The sequence below is a fragment of the Copadichromis virginalis genome, linkage group LG19 (assembly GCF_057382275.1).
Source record: "Copadichromis virginalis isolate Kocher_CV1m ecotype Utaka linkage group LG19, C_Virginalis_male_GT1.1, whole genome shotgun sequence".
NCBI classification, from domain to species: domain Eukaryota; kingdom Metazoa; phylum Chordata; class Actinopteri; order Cichliformes; family Cichlidae; genus Copadichromis; species Copadichromis virginalis.
In genome coordinates, this window is record NC_140636.1 from 11,940,149 (window position 1) to 11,952,198 (window position 12,050).

The following is a 12,050-nucleotide window of genomic DNA, read 5'->3' on the forward strand; positions in this document are numbered from 1 at the left end:
TTGAAGAGTCCTGACTGTCAAATTAACTCCTACTAAATAATGTTTGGATTATTGCTTTGCAGGCGTACGAGTATTTTTTAACAGTCATGCATTAGTTTAGCTAAGCAGGCAGAATTATTTTAGTTGTTAAGAAAGCACACTGGGACTGAGGGGGCTTTCGAAGAGTAGCTTTTTTGTAATAAATGACATTTATATTTAAAATTGTTTTAGGAAATTATGTTTTTCCACTCAGAAAAAGGAGAAAAGTATGAACACACAAACACTGTCGTTCAGAATAAAGCTCATTGCTGCATCACCCAGGGTTTCGAGGCGGATGTGTGATTTAGCGTGCTTGCTGTACAGTGTTTGTAAAAATGGGGCACCAAAGGAGCTGCAAGTATAAAAGAGACTCAATATAATGTATATTCACAAAAAATCTGAATCAACGTTGCACACTCTTGACTTTGTTAGGAAAGTGGAAGAGGAAATTTGACAGCTGCTCTGAAGTCAAAGTTGGGTTGAAAGTTAATGATCTCAAATGCGAACACAATACATCACGGTACCTTTGTTATCGAGTGTTTTTCTTTGAAACAAAGGCACACAAGTTAAATGTGAGACAATTTTTTCATGCTTTACAAATGTCAAAATAATTATTAGGTAGTTACATATTTAATATGTAACTATAAATGCACCTTGCCGTAACATTTCTCACATTATTCTGCTGTATGAGTAGCAAATTACCAAATAAAAAAGAGAAACAACAGTCTTGAGGTTTTTAAAAGTATTTAGCGTGGTTGCTGAACTGCTTCTTTCTCAGGTGCCTGCAGGAAGGGAGCATTCTCACATACTTGGGGGCGTGGGCTTTTCTCTTTGGCTTGTGCTAAAGGCTGGCCATTTCTGCAATGGTCAGCCTCTAGTAGTCTTCTATGGCTCTTGTCGTTTGGCCTCCCTCTTCCTTCTGCTGGAGCGGGCACACAATTGTCATTGGGACACGTGGCCTCAGGTCTACTTTTTTTTAATTCTCACTTTCTTCTCCTTTCCTCTTACATGTCAGCGCTGGCATTACTAAACAATATAAAATAATGTGAATGATAACAATTAATATAATAAAAAGAAACTGGCTACTTTATAAAGAGGAACCTACAGGAGTTTATAGAGCTAAGCTTGGCAAAGCGAAATGTGTCTGGCACATCAGTGCATTCAGATCATGATTCTGTTCGCTAAAGCTGCTGGAGAGGAGAGTAAAGCGTAAAGCTCTGAGTTTTACAGCAAATCATATGTAAATTAACTCAGATGTAATAAGAAACAGGGAATGAGAAGAAAGAACAAATGTAAGGAATTCGGTTGAGGTGAGACAGAGCGGGCATAGCTGGGATATGGCTCTGCAGTAGCTTTATGCCGTGTTGGTCATATTGGTCTGAAAATTGACTTAACTTTCTGCTCCCGTTGGTCCTGGCCCAGTCATGTTGTGCACACAGGCAAGTGGAGCTCAAAAAACCTTTTGCATTACTGTAATGACCTTCATGACTGAACACCTTTGGGAAGGAGGTACAGGACTGCTGCCATGGCCTGACCATTAAGTCTCTCCACGTGAGCCTGCTAAGATCAGATCAGTGTAAGCAGAGGCAGCACAGCCTCAACTGATCACTACATCAGGACAAGGACAAAGAACCCAATTCAGGCAGAACGGTCATGATTAGGGGTGGGTTCTTATAATCGATTCATCGATTAAAATCGATTCTGGCTTGGATAACGTAAAATCGATTCATTAAAATCCTGAATCGATTTTTTAATATAAATTTATTTTGCCCAAAATGCCAGAATCTCAGGTGAAATCTCACAAAATTTCAAGAACCACCAAACAGTTAAGACAGTAAATGAGAGCAGGAACACGGATTCTGCACAAAGACTTAAACACACAGCGGGACCCGCGGATCAGAATCAGTTAGATGTCGCTTTTCTCACAGTCGGGGCTGAAAGCCGACAGCTCGCTGACTCTGATCTGTCGGCGGGTCTGCGCATTGTGTGCACACCCTTTATGCGCCGATTCTAAAGCTGTTAGTTTGATCTCTCTCCAAACAATATTGACCGAACCAGCAGCAAAAGAAGATCCAAACGCTTCACATAAACATCGTCATGAATTCACTCAGACTTTTACTGTTTTGCTTCCACTGCGATGCGCAGCTCTCTCTCTGTACTTCAAGAACAGTTTCCCTTTCTTCATTATTCGCTTGCTTGTTACGCACAAGTCTACTGTTGTTTACAGGCTGTCGGCCGCTGTTTTTTCCCTTTTACATTCTTCCGAAAAGAAAACCTCATTTCTGCTGTTCAATACTGAACAAATTTAAACTTTTTAAAATTATTCAAAATGCAAAACGCTGTGTCTGTAATAAAACCGCTGTAACTTCAGAGGTGATGTTCATATGTTGATTAATGGTTTTCTTTCGTTTTTGATGTACTGCAGAATATTTTTATAAAATCCCAGGCCAGGAAAACCACCTTCATGTTTTTCTGTGTTTTATCCTCAGCTACTTTGACACAAAGGCCTCTGCTGTGATGCTCACACCTGTGATAAAGTCTTGCGTGTGTCAGCTTCCTTTTTATTGATACAAAAATATGTAAATGTACTGATCTGAATTATAATATTTCTGACTGTCAAAATTTCCCAGATTTAAATCGAATCGAATTAAATCGAATCGTGGATCGAATCGATTCGGGGCCTTGTGAATCGGAATTGAATCGATTCTAGAAATCAGTGACGATACCCAGCCCTAGTCATGATACACCACGAACAGGTTTTTTTCTAATCAGTTCAATTCAATTTTATTTATATAGCACCAAATCACAACAACAGTGATACATCCTCCAACCACACACACCCATATTTTGCTCCATTGCGGTTTATTTCACACTTCAAACATTTACTAAACAATTAAGCAAATACAAGTAATCTGCAATAAATTACAGGTAGTAAGAATATAAACTACTAACTCTTTTACGCTACGTCTACACCAACACGGGTATTTTTGAAAACGCAGCTGTGTCGTCCACACGTAAACGGCGTTTCGAATCACCGAAAACTGAGATTTTTTAAAACTCCTTTTTTGCGTTTACGTGTGGACGAGGAATACAGAGTTCATCACGCAATGTCAAAGGTATGTGCCTTTTTTCACGTCACGCTGTGCGCCACGTTATTGTTTACATGAGATGAATTGCAGAATAGCAGATAGAGACAAAATACTGTTAATCTGACCATCTGCAGGTTTTACACGCTTACATATAAACACGCAGATACTGTCCCTCCATTTACAAAGGCAGAGGCGTCATGGTGTGATTATTTTACACGTAGTTGTTTTTTTTCATGTGCTACAATATTCAACATTGCTATCAATAAATTTTTCAATCCCTCTGCAAAATGGGTTCAAAAACATAAACAACTGTTGGATACTGTTTGTCCGTGATTTGAACCGAGGGAACAAATCGTGGCAGGATCTGTCACGGTCCCCGTGTCTCTCTGGTTGGCCCACGCTGGCTACAGGTTTTGTTGTTGTTAGTTTTAGTTTTTTGTCTCTCCTCCTCCTCTCTGCCTGGGTGGAGCTCATTACGGGCTCTCACTCTTGGCCCATGCACCCCTGTGGATGGTGTCCACTTGCGGCTGATCTGGCTGATTTCCCCAGCTGCTATTTAAGGCAGTGGCACAGAGCAGCTCACCGCTGGAACGTCGAACCACCTGAGTTCGTGCTCGCGGCATATTCAAAGAAGAATCGCTTACACGTGTTTTATGTTGTGGAACTAACCTTTGACCTTCTGTCTGTAGATTCTGGACCGAATCACCGGACCTGTCCAAGTGGGGCAGTGTGTGGAGTGTTGGAGCGAGTGTGGCTGAAGAGGAGTGCGTGTGTGCGGAGGAGCGGTGGCGGTGACTGAGTGGAAGAGGAAGCGTGTGTGTGGATTCCCCCCCCTTCTCTCCCTGGAGCCCTGGACCCCCTCCCAACTCACTGTACATATATTTTGCACTAAGGTGATCCCTATTGTAAATAAATCCCCTTTTGTTTCCTTGAAAGAACTGTCTGCGCGTGGGTCCGTTCAGTAGCCATGACAGGATCAGCCTGCTATTATTTGTAACCTGCTGTAACTTTACTGTATAAAGAGCTAATATCTCTAAAATGTCAGGAGTAGTTAGTCAAGTGTTTGTGAACTAAAAATCACGAATGTGGGATACTCTTTGTCCGTGATTTAAACAGTCCAGCGCTGCTCCCGACAAAGGGAAAACCAATCATGCAGGGAGACCTACCTCAGCACTTGTGCAGGTGAAACCAAAGGAAAGATATGCCTCACCATATTTTCTAGTCTTTGGCTTAGAATGAAGTTGGTTTGGAAACATATTCAGCGATGCTTCATCTCCTGCTTTGTGTTTGTGGAGGCGCCCGTGCTAGCAGTGTCCAAGCGTTGTTTTTTTTGTTTTGTTTTTTCCTTTTCATACCGCACCCCCCCTGCAATGGCGGGCGGGCCCCACACTTTGGGAAGGTCTGCTCTAACTGATTACTTGGACATTATTAATTGATTAGGTTAAATGCTACTACTAAAATGACTAACCCAAGCATCTTGTTTCTGATCAGATAATTGTTTGTTAGTGAAAAATATTCCTCACAAAGACTCACAAATATTTTTTTTTTTTTCAAACAGAGAGCATGTGATACGTAGCGTGGATAGAGAATTTGATTAAACAAGATATGTATTTGTGAAAATAAACATGAACCTCTTGCACTGGGATCACACTACAAGATGCCTGCTAGCAAACTGACCTATGACACGAGCAGTCATTACTTACAAATGAGAGGTGAAATGAAGCTAACGTGGTCATGTTTTACAGCCATGACTATTAGTAGTTTAAATGCTCTTCTGGCCACAGCACAACCAGCTCTCATGCTGGTAATATTATAGCTGCAGTATGTCTAGGAACATATTTTGCCTTAATTTAACATTAATGATACATTAACCACACTCTATTTAACTTACTTTAAACACCTTCAGATAAAGTTTTAGCAAGCTGTCCTCCTAACACCTACAGCTTTTCACATTAGGCCTCTTTATTTATCCGATAATGCTGAAGGATGTGGTTTTTGGTGATGATACACACTTAACTTAGGAAAAATCCATTAAAATTATTTAATATGGAATTCCTGTGGCCCTCGGGGCAGAATTATGGCCTAACAAATCTTTATGCAAGAAGTAATTTGTGGTTTTGATTGGTTTTGATTTGATTGACTTGATTTGGTTTTGAGTTTTGATTTGATGATATATTCCATTTGCAGTTTATTGATAAGACATTACTTCAAAACCACCACTCTAATATTGTATAGCCCACTTTGTCTCAAAGAGTTCTTGAAGAATGTTTGCAGTGTGGTATCACCACTATCAGGGGTATGTTTCAAAGTAAAACTCATACAAATGCCATGACCCAGAGTTTCCCAGCAAAACATTGCCCAGAGCATCGCATTCCTTCCACTGGCTTTCCTTTTTCCCATTACGCATCCATCTTTCACTTTTTCCACAAATGTGCAAAAGATCAATGTGATTCATTTGCCCAGGCCACCTTCTACCACTGCTCAATAGTCTGACAATTGTTACGAACTTGCATGTCCATGTGTTTGTTTGTGCAGGTGTTGTGTCTTTTTATGTTAATTTAGCTGTGCCAGAGCCCTGCTCCGATTGGTGCGTGGATACACCGCCCCGACGTGACTGGTTCCAGTCAGTCAAAGGAGGCTGGAGTGCTACAGCGGGAGAGGTCCTTGCGTTTCTCCTCATGACCCAGCAGTATTCCTGTGGTAGCCGCTGGCTGCAGTGCGCTTAAAAGTTGTGGAAGTGGAGTGGGTAGGGGTGAGCTGCCGTTTCTTTTGATCACCCGTTTTCTCCTGTTTTGAGTTAGTTAAGGAGGTCAGACTCTGTCTTTATTTTTGACTTTGTTTTGGTAAGGTCAGGGGTGCGGGATGTGTGTAGATTTGTTTTGTTTATTGCTTTGGCCTTGGCTCATCCTGAAGTGTTGACACTCCCGTTTTGGTTCCTTTATTTCACATAGTAAATAAATCGCATTGTAACTAACGGATTTGTTTCTTGTGGCTGCTTGGGTCTTGGGGGGGAAGCGAGTGCCTCACTCATGTTATGGCCTGGCCCTAGACGGGTCGTAACACAATGTAGTCACTTCTGTTCATTGGCACTCTAGCCAACATTAAGTTTTTAAGGATTCTGTACAATGCAGGCCTTCTATGCAATTGGACTGCACTGTTTACTAGGAATACCCCAGAAGGTCAGATTTTTATGAGACCCTATGTGTTAATAGACCACTCTGATTTGACTTATACTTGTTATTGATCTCTGTCTCTCTCCCAAGGCATGTCTTTTATCCTGTCTTCCTTCTCTCTCCCCAGCCGATCAAGGCAGATGGCCCCGCCCCTCCCTGTGCCTGGTTCTGCCAGAGGTTTCTTCCTGTAAAAAGGGACTTTTTCCTTCCCACTGTTGCCAAAGTGCTTGCTCATAGGGGGTCATATGATTGTTGGGTTTTTCTTTGTATGTATTTTTGGAGGGTATACCTTAAAATATAAAGCGCCTTGAGGGAATTATTGTTGTGATTTGGTGCTGTATGAATAAAATTGAATTCAAATGAATTGGATCCTCATCCATTTTAAATGAACTCCTTACAGATCCTTTGCCAGTTCTCGTTTTCAACACATTACCTTCAGAATATTATTGTTGACTTGCTGAATATATCCCACCCTGCAAAGGTGTTACTGTAATGCTATAATCAGAAAAAAACTAAACCAAAACAGATGCTTGCTAGCATGTTGACTTATGACACAAGCAGTCATTACTTACAAATAAGAAGTGAAATGAAGCAAAAGTGGCCGTGTTTTACTACCACGACTATTTGTGTCATGGTACTAAGTGCTCTAAAATAAAAACAAAACAAAGCACAACATGAAAACTACTACATAGATTCACAGAAATGCTTGAGTATTTATATTTAAACCAATTATAATTTGTGAGAAGAGGCAGTCTGTAAAGCATACTTTATATACACTAAATTCAGTGGTCCTGGGACTTGTTTATGTTATGGTTTTATACTCCTGAAAAGACTTGTTGGGTATGCATTTCTCTACTATAGAAACACCTTGCCTTGATACAGTAGTTACATCTCATTCCTGCGTGGTAGGTGCCAGCAAAACCACAACCTGCTGCTTTTCCATTGTTAGCACCAAGACAATGGCACAGGAGCTGAAATTTATAAAATATATGTAAGCTATCATAATCATAGTTATAATAGCTAAAAGCTGCCTAAGGTACATTTGAGTGTGAGTTTTAATTTTCTTGAACCTTTTGTAAGGTTCAAGAAAAAAGGCCAGAAACTTTCTAAAAGGGCAAGAGGGAGATTTTGTCCTTATTATATATTATAAAGGGAACATTAGATGATAGCAGTTAAGCAGCAGATTAGAAAGTTAGACCATTTTTCTTCAGTGAGACTAATGTAAGGGCAAAACAGAGTAGATTACATACCTATGTAGCTTTAGCTACATTTACAGTGTTTGTAAAAATGGGGCACCAAATGAGCCGCGAGTATAAAAGAGACTCAATATAATGTATATTCACAAAAAATCTGAATCAACGTTGCACACTCTTGATTTTGTTAGTGGAAATTTGACAGCTGCTCTGAAGTCAAAGTTGGGTTGAAAGTTAATGATCTCCAATGCGAACACGATACATCACGGTACCTTTGCTATCTAGTGTTTTTCTGTGAAACACAAGCACACAAGTTAAATGTGAAACTTTTTTTACGTGCTTTACAAATGTCAAAATAATTATTAGGTAGTTACATATTTAATATGTAACTATAAATGCACCTTGACGTAACATTTCTCACATTATTCTGCTGTATGAGTAGCAAATTACCAAATAAAAAACAGAAACAACAGTTTTGAGGTTTTTAAAAGTAGATTTCAGGACTGTGCACTAATCAAATGAGGTGAGTACATATGCTTGGTATATCTGATAGGCCTCCACAAATTGTTTTGTGTCAGGCCAGGTTTGGTTGAGTCTTTTTTTATTGCTATTTTGCATGTAGCTTTGGCTTCAGTTTGGATTGTTTTCCAATGTAACTTCAAAAAAATTATCTCCCTCTTGCTGTTCTATATTTCTGCCAACTGCCTGCATTGATGAGAGCATTGTGTTGTAAATTGTGCCTAATGCCCACTTTGAAACAGAAGGAGGGACAGGATAGACATTAGCATGGTAAGCAGCCAGTCAGTGCATAAACTAGACTGAAAAAGAAACAAAAGGATATCTTGAAGTCCTCAGTGATTCAAGGAAAACTGCTGTATTGAGGAAACATTATAATATATCTTGAAGGCAGAAAAGGTAAAGTTGATGCAACAACGAGTAATATGAATAAATGACACACAGATTGAGAGATATGATGATTTTCTACATACATTATACCCATCCAGCCATCCATTTTCTTAGCTTTTTATGCAGGTTAGAGTCACGGTGCACTGGAGATTATCCCAGCTTTAATTGGGTGAATGACAGTGTAAACTCTAGGTCGCCCTTTCTTTGCAGTTCAAAATCCAGATATTTAATATAAGGTAAGAGATCACACAGAAAGAAGAGTGAGGCCAACAACACAGTCCAAAACCATAAGTCTGAGATTGAACAGAGAGACAGAGGATAGTACATTTACAGAGAGGACTGATGGGATGTTAAAAACAGGATATAGTAATTTGGGTTAGGGTACGTAGGGTTCAAAAGCAGGAAATGAAACAGAGAGTGGGAAAACAACTATTAGGAATAAAACAAGATGAGTAATTCTAAAATGAACTAGGAAGTGGTGGAAAACAAACTTAAAATCATCATAACCTTTTTTCGTAACATGTAACAATGATTCTAGCAAGGAATAGGAAACAGGAAACACTCCATTGGATCGCTAAGTATGAATCAAAACATGTAATACTGGAAGATCAGCATATTAACTATCATATCTAACTATCACTACCATTGATAGTAGGTGATGAACCACTGTTATATAATACCCAGTGTCCAGTGTAGTTTTGCTCTCCCCAAACAAATGTCTGCAGTGTTTACTGCTCAAAGAATCGTGTCGAATTTTATGAATCTGACTGTTGGTGCAAACCATCCTATAGAACTTTGGAATTTGCACCTTTTCTGAGATGTTGGACCGCTAAAGCAGCACATTACAAAAAGTGTTTGGTGTGAGCAACCAGCCTTCATCCCCAGAGCCCCTCTGATTGCTATCAGAGCCTTGGCCTGCTGGCCAAACACAACTGTTAGGTTGTGTTAGGAATCAAACGTCAGTTTTTGCGGGAGGCATCGAAAGCCAAAAAGCTTCTCTCCACGGTTCCCCGTGGAGCCTGACCTGCTCTTACTTTGAACCAACAAACTCACACCAAGATGCTCTCTGAGAGATGTTATTTCTCTCTGCTGTGCTGCTTACATGCCATTTCTCTCTTGCTGGCTCAACCCCCTCTCTCCCTCCCTTTCCCCTGATTTAATTTCTGTCTCCTCTCCCCTCTTGATCTCTTTCTCTCTCTGGTTCTCCTGCTCTTTTTTTTTTTTTACCACCTTCATCCTATTGTCTTTCTCTCTGTATTTTTTCCTCCCTCTCTTCCTGCCTACCTCTCATTCCTCCAACTCTCCAAAACACTTACATTGCAATACACTCAGAACCTCACAGACTCCAAGGGGAGGTGTTCAACTGGTACATTATGTCTCTTGAGTATTTGTCAGACTAATGGAAAACACTCAAAATGCCTTGGCATTCCATCATTCCACTGGTAAAAGAAACTCAGTCCACATATTGCCTTCGTAAGGGAAAGTTCTTACCAACAAGCTGCTGCAGCTGGTAGTTTTTCCAGGAGGACTGTGAGCTCTTTTCAAGTTTATTTAATTTATTTATTTAGGTTTTTGTGCTGTGAGCTGTCAAAGCAGGGCCAGTTCCCGCATAAAAATGCTTACGTCTGAAATTTGTAGTCATGCCCTAGTGGGGACACCAAAAACGATTATTGTCTGGTTAATATGTAACTAGTGCTCCTTTTATTTAGATCAAACAAGCACATTCCTATAATTTTGTCTAATCGCTGTAACAGCAAAGGGAATTTGTGAAATGTTAATGTTTCTTTTAAGTGAGTAATCAGTGTTTGCAGTTCATACTTTACAGAGAGAGATGGTGAACTCAGTATCTGCATCATCACTGGCCTCAAGCAGGGAAAAGTCTAACGTTGTTTTTGCTTCAATTTTCCAGCTGCTTTCTGAAACCACAAAACAAACACTTTATCTGTCAAGATAATGGACAAATTATTACACCATCCAGTCTGTGCACTCTAAGGGCTGGTCAGATAGAGATGAGAGCTGAGACTGGGGAATTTGAACATGAGACTACTAGGATAACTTTGGCTGGAGTCTTTAGAGTAAATTTAATTCTGGCGCTCTTGTTTTCCATGATCTGCTTTGATATCTGCAGCAGTGGAGGCTGTTTGTCTGTCTGTCGGCCTTGTCATTTTCAAGTGTGAAAGCATTACATGCTTTTTCACTTAGTAGAGCCTGATGTGTACACAGAGTTTATTAAGAAGGAATTATTGGGATAAAAGTGGTTTAAATGCATTGTTCATTAACTTGAGTTAAATATGGTGGAGGTAGGGGAAAAGTGGGTTCTAACTTGCATTTATTTGCCTTAATTGAAAGTCTGGTTTGATGGTTGAACATTCAGTTCAGTGCAGCATAGTTTGTTAATGCAATCATGCTGCTCTAAAGTTTTCTTTGCACAAGTTTTAACACACTTTAGAGAAAATGGGAAAACGTATTTTAACATTTATTCTGTTAAGCTAAAAACAACATTGATGGTAAGCTGGTTAGCTAAGCTTAACTGACTGCCTATGACTGGTGGTAATTAAAATGTATTATTGCTTTATCTTGTTTACTTAATTGTTAACAAAATTGGGGTTTTACACTAGGTTATCTTAGTTCTTTCATAAGGTGTGCCAGATTAATTTTCTTAAAGTCTTAAATGCCAAAATATATATTAGCTAAGTAGCTAACAGTTGCTTTTCTTTAAGTGTCGTTCATTTGCTTTGAAACTGTATTTTACTTCTCAACATTCAATTTCAGTTCCAAACTTCAGTTTTTTGGGACTTACATCTGGTTCCAGTTCCAGAGTAATCAAGCGCAGATTAATAGTGCTACGTTTACCAGCGTAATGAAAGTGTTACTGAAGGGAATCTACAGCGTCTTAAGACTTCAGAAGTTGTTCGTCATGTCATGAATGACCAAAGCAAATGAATTCATTTTCAAAATATAAAATTCAGTTTCAATTTAGTGATTATCATTTTCAAACCAATAAATTGAATTTCAAATTAATTCAAATTCAGTTTAAAAAAGCATTTATTCAAGTTACAATTCAGATTTGAATTTAACTTATTCAAATTCAGTTTCTGATGGCACAAAGTTCTGCCCATATCACTGATGCCCAACTTTTTGATTACAACCTTACCAAGAAGTGGGACAAAGAGTATCACTAAAGTCACTTTATTTTCACTCTTTGAATTTAGTTGGCTCTTACAGGCTAACGAAACGGCACATTCTGCTGTTAGTTTATTTATTAAAAAAGAACAACAGGAAATCTGGACTGGAACTCATGGAAACATTAAATAACCAGGCACACACAAGCCAGTGATGGAAGATGACTGTATAGGCCAACTAGTTACAAATAGTTACTAGTTATAGTATATACATCTATCTATCTATATAAAAGGTAAAAAGAAGGTAAGAAAAAATAAAGGACATCTGTTTACCTCAAACCAAGGAAACATGGAAGTTAAGTTTATGAGTAAAACTGGGCATGTTTTTATATTTTTCACTGTCACCTCTTTTTCTTAATACATATTACAGCCATGAATCACCATTTTTCATCTTTAGTGTTTTTAATGAAATTATCTAGAATCAGATGTGTATTTATACATTTGTATTTGCTTTTTCATATTTTCCAGCTCATTTGTCAGATTTTGACC

At 39.1% G+C, this 12,050-nt stretch overlaps 1 long non-coding RNA gene across 1 annotated transcript; it reads left to right on the forward strand.

Moving 5' to 3' along the window:
- The first annotated feature begins 2,921 nt into the window (after positions 1–2,921).
- Positions 2,922–6,644, forward strand: LOC146685594 (uncharacterized). Its single transcript, XR_014916878.1, has 2 exons — positions 2,922–3,713; positions 3,797–6,644. It is a non-coding gene; the product is annotated as an uncharacterized LOC146685594 (long non-coding RNA).
- The last annotated feature ends 5,406 nt before the right edge of the window (positions 6,645–12,050 follow it).